Genomic DNA, 5,443 nt, shown 5'->3' with positions numbered 1-5,443 from the left:
CTGTGGCTGCAGATGCGGTGTTCTCCTGGCTTTCTCAGGGGGTTACCAATGTGGAGGGAATTTGGATGATGAGAGGGAAGCAGAAGAAGGGGCTGGCTGGTAATAGTTCAAAGGAAAGGCATTGGACAGGTGGAGGGATAAAGCCATGCAGCCCAAACGTGGACCCTGGCACACCATGTGACAAGCAAAGCCATGCTCTACCCAAAGCTGTTCATCCAGAACCTTTTACAAAAATCACAAGTCTTTTAAATTGGGAAATAATACAGAGCCAGATGTGCTTACTTCAACTACCCTGTTCTGGGTCTTGAACCTGGTGTATTTGTTGAAAGACAAATGGTTGGTTCTAAAGTCAATTGCTTCATAATTGCTGAGTCAGAACTAGTAGCGGAAATACCTAGAAATTGGGGTTCAAATTTCATAGGCTGTTTTCATCCCTGAGTTTTCTAGTCCATTTTCCTCTCAATTTTTGCATTTCCCTTTTATCCTTCTCCCACCATGGAATGGCAAATTGGGAGGCAAGTCAGTGCAGCTTTTCTGTGGCAGTCAAGAAACCCCCTGGGTGGGGAGAGGCATAGGACATCAACCTCAGCTTATGGGGGAGCCCAGAAGGCGGGAGGCCCTATTCTAAAGGATGTCAGAACCCCATAACGTGAGGTTTCCACCAACATGCTACCTAGGGTCCCAGCATCTCCCTTACTTAAGTCGTTCCTAGGTCCTGGCCAATCCAGTGTGGTCAAGCCCTTTGTGGAGGTTAGAATAAATTCTAACCTTGGGGAGTTGGAGTCTGTCCTCCTCTGAGTTGTTCCTAGACTTAAAGATGGCGGCAATAATGTATCACCAGAAGCAGGACTGGAGGCAAGGCAGGGAGATGACTACTTTAGAATTTATACAAGTCGTGCTCTTTCAAATTTTCCAGGTGCTAAAAAAGGGAGTCTAGACTCAGATTTGCCTCCTTCATTAGTTTTGAGATTATCGTTATATTTCTCCCCATCATCCTTATATCATCACTAGAGAGAGGAAATTGAAACGGCTGCTCTTCCTCATGTGTGCAACTTTTTCTCCCTTTTTCTTTTAACAGTCTACTCTGGGGACTTCCCTGGTGGCACAGTGGTTAAGAATCCGCCTGCCAATAAAGGGGACATGGGTTCAAGTCCTGGTCTGGGAAGATCCCACATGCCACAGAGCAACTAAGCCCGTGTGCCACAACAACTGAGCCCACGTGCCACAACTACTGAAGCCCGTGAGCCTAGAGCCCATGCTCCGCAACAAGAGAAGCCACTGCAATGAGAAGCCCGCGCACCACAATGAAGAGTAGCCCCTGCTCACTGCGGCTAGAGAAAGCCCACGTGCAGCAACTAAGACCCAACACAGCCAAAAATAAATAAAGTAAAATAAATTAAAAATAAATAAAAGTCTACTCCACTTCTACCCAAACTGTTCCTTGCTCTGTCCTCTGCCCCCTTTTCCCTTCTTTCCCATGTTCTCATTCCCTTCTCTCTGGTTTTTCCTCCCCATTTGCCCGTCTGGCCCTTCCCTCCCTGCCCTAGCTCTCCCCATAGCCTCCTCTCCTTGGCCTTCCTTTACTCCTTATTTACAAATTAACTTATTAGAAGCATTAACTGGCAGCCAACCTGAAAAGAGAGGAGACAGTGAGGGGAAAGAAAACATTACTACCAGGTCTTCACTAATTCCTGCCACCAGCCCTGAGTTCTGTGGCATTTGCCACGGCTGTGAAATTGCAATAAACAAGGGGCTGTGCTTATATTTCTAATCTTTCCTCTGTTGGTGCTGAAGACACGCATTGAATGTTGAACAGTCATCCCATGCTATCCCCTTCCCAGGGTATCATATCCTTTTGAAAGAGAATTGAGAGAAGCTCAGATTGGGGTTGGGGGAGGACTGGGTGGGAAGTCTCTAGGAATACAGCAGAAAAATCATAATGTCTTTTATTGAAAGAAATTTACCATCTTAGTAATCCCATAATGATCTGGCCTCAAAATGAGATATTAATTTTCTAAGAATTAACCTGGAGTGTGGTGTGTGTAAAAATCTCCTTCAGAACTATAGAAGATCATTTTTTTTTTTTTTTTGGTATGCGGGCCTCACTGTTGTGGCCTCTCCCGTTGCGGAGCACAGGCTCCGGACGCGCAGGCGCAGCGGCCACGGCTCACGGGCCCAGCCGCTCCACGGCATGTGGGATCCTCCCAGACCGGGGCACGAACCCGTGTCCCCTGCATCGGCAGGCGGATTCTCAACCACTGCGCCACCAGGGAAGCCCGAAGACCATGTTTTTAAACCACCCTACATTCTTTAAAGAGAGATGAGATGAGTTGAGAATGGTGAGAAAGAAAGGTGGTCAAATGAGAATGAAAACACAGCCTTTGACATCATTACCACCTGTCTTAGCAGCTGCAAGTTCTTAATCTCCACGTGTCGCGTTCATTAAGCAGGTGTTCTTTGCAGAGACCGAGGGCACTCAGTACTTGAAGGAAAAGAATCTTTCATAGCATCTAGCCCAGTGACACATAATACATGTAACATGTGTGGGCTCTAACTCTGTGCCAGGCACTGTGTTAATGTTTATACACATCATCTTATTCCCCCCTCAGGCCAGCCCTATGAGGAAAGTAAAATAATCACCCCATTATTGAGATGGAGAAACGGCTTAGAGAGGTTAAGTAAAATGCCAAATTCACAGAGATGGCCACATACCCAGGTTTTCAACAAATGCCTTTAAAATTTTTAATCTTTTTGTTTTCTTTAAATTGTTTTAAGGTATTCCATGCTCAATCCAGCCACCCAGAGCCATCTTTGAAGACTGGCTGACAGGTTGACTCTGCTGCCTTTCACATGTAGCTTTCATTGCCAGGTCCAAGGCAGGGGCCCATGTTTGCATTTTCCAGCCCTCAGGAAACAGGGAATAGGGAGTCTAAGGCAAATGTTTTATCTTTAAGTACTTGACCAGAAGTTGAACTCTGGTTATATTCAAACCCATTCCCACCCCATTTACCCAAACTTGGTCACATGGCCCACACCTAGCTTGAAGGGAGGCTGGGAGATAGAGTGTTGTGTTTGGGGGTCGTTGGGGTATTCTCTATTGCTAAAGGGAGGAGAATGTGGGGAAGGGGAGAGGGAAGGCAGTTACCAGGCAACTAACAGACTCAATCAGAGTGCTATCCTGAAATTTTGCCTTAAAAATAAGAAAAAAGAGTTAGTTACTCAAATAGTATAAGCAGATCTTAGAAGGGATCCTTAAGGGACATAGTCAATTTTCAAGCTGTATATACGTGTCCATGAAATATTGTTCAAGCAGATCAAGAACCTCTACCTGGACCTGGTTCCAGCACTAACTGGCTTTGTGACCTTGGACACATTACTGATAATTAGTTTCAGCCTATTTTCTCATCTGTAATTTTGTCCTGATAATACCAGCCCCAACTGTTGATAAGGATAAGGATTAAATGTAATAGCTTTAGAAGGATCCTGGCACAGAGTATTTGCTCAAAATTATACCTCTTTATTACAGTTCAGTCAATAAGTTTTTACTACTCTTTGATAGGAGAAAAAAGGAGGCAGAAGTAGGGAATTTGTATGCAGAGGCAAGCTAGCCAAAATGAAATGGAATAACAGAACAGTTGGGAGTACAAAGAGAAAAATCTGTTTATATTTTTTAATTGAAGTATAATAATTTACATAAATATGATTATATTTTAAATTAACAGTGACTGTTAGTAAGTTCAAGTAGAGTTAACAAGGTATATTTTTCCATGGTGTTCTTTTGCTTTTATCTGAAAGCATCTTTATTTTGTCTTCATTCTTGAAGAATATTTTTGCTGGATATAGAATTCTGGGTGGTGTTTTTCTTTCAGCATTTTAAATATTTCTCCTGGACTTCATTGTTTCTGACAAGAAGTCAGCCTAATTCTTATCATTGTTTCTCTGTGTGTAATGTGCTATTTTTCTCTAGCTACTTTCAAGATTTTCTTTTTATCTTTGGTTTTCAGAAGTCTGACTATGATGTACATAGAAGTAGTTTTTCTTTATATTTATTCATCTTGTGGTTTGCTAATCTTCTTGAATCTATAGATTTATGTATTACAATAGATTTTGGCAATTTTGGTCATTCTTTCTTCAGATATTTTTTCTGCTTCATTTCCCCCTCCTCAACTTTTGGGACTCTAATTTCACATGTGTTAAACTTTCTGACATTGTTCCACAGATCCTTGGGGATCTGTTCATGTTTTTCAATGTTTTTTCTTTCTGTTCTTTGGAATGAATAATTTCTGTTGCTTGAGCTTCAAGTTCACTGACTTCTTTCTTTGTCATCTCTATTCTTCTACTAAGCCCAATCAGCGAATTTTTATTTTATATATTTTATTTTTCATTTCTAAGATTCCGATTTGATTCTTTTTGTAAATAGTTTCCATTTCTCTGCTGAGATTTCCTATTTGTTCATTCATTAAAAGCATATTTTCTTTTATGTCCTTGAACATAGTTATAACAGCTGTTTTAAACTCCCTGTCTACTAATTTCAATTTGTGAGTCATCTTTGGGTTGATCTTCATTGATTTCATTTTCTCTTGAGTCTAGGTCACATTTTTAAATGTATTTATACATTTGGATTATATCCTGGACATTGAATGATACAGTATTAAGACCCTGGATTTTGTTTTGTCCTTCTGACAGTTATTGTTTTGTTATTAAAACATAAAACAGGCAGCTAACTTGGCTGGACAGCAGCTGAAATCTCATTCAGCACTTGTAGTCTTATCTGGGCTGCTTGGAGTTTGCTCTGTATATGAATAGTTCAGTGGTCAGAGATTTGGGCAGAGTTCATATGCAGAATTTGGGGCTCTCTCTTTTTCAGGGTATCCTCCCTTCACTTTTAGGCTGCTGTGTTATCTCTGAACTTTTTCCTCTATTCTTCAAGCCAGTAAGACTTTAGACCTTCTCTCCTAGTGTTAGCTGCCCTGCTTGGCACTGGCTAGGGCCCTTAGGTAAAAAGCCATAAAAAATGAAAAAATTTTCCAGTGCCATTCCTTCTTCCAGTTGTTGGCTTCCTTTCAGTGTTTGCTTTTGTTTGCTCTCCAGTGCATTCAGATATCTGATTGTTTATATTTGTCCATTGTTCATAGTTATTATCTTTATGAGGGTTGGCCCAATAGGGGCTTCTCTTCCATTATCAGAAGCTAGAATGTCTGTTACATTATAAGGCATACTAGGAGATAATTAAGTGTGGTGGACTAAAGATGGCTTAGATTCTTCAAAATGTTTCCTACTGAGACATGGGATCTATGCTCCTTTCCCTTGAATCTGAGTGGACTTTTTTTGACCAACAGAATATGGTGGAAGTGGCACTGTGCCAATTTGGGCCAACATTTTTTTTGTGTGTGGCTGTGTTGTGTCTTGGTTGCTGCACATGGGCTTTCTCTAGTTGTGGTGA

The sequence above is a fragment of the Kogia breviceps genome, chromosome 4, assembly GCF_026419965.1.
Source record: "Kogia breviceps isolate mKogBre1 chromosome 4, mKogBre1 haplotype 1, whole genome shotgun sequence".
Classification (NCBI taxonomy): domain Eukaryota; kingdom Metazoa; phylum Chordata; class Mammalia; order Artiodactyla; family Physeteridae; genus Kogia; species Kogia breviceps.
This window is presented reverse-complemented; position numbering follows the sequence as displayed.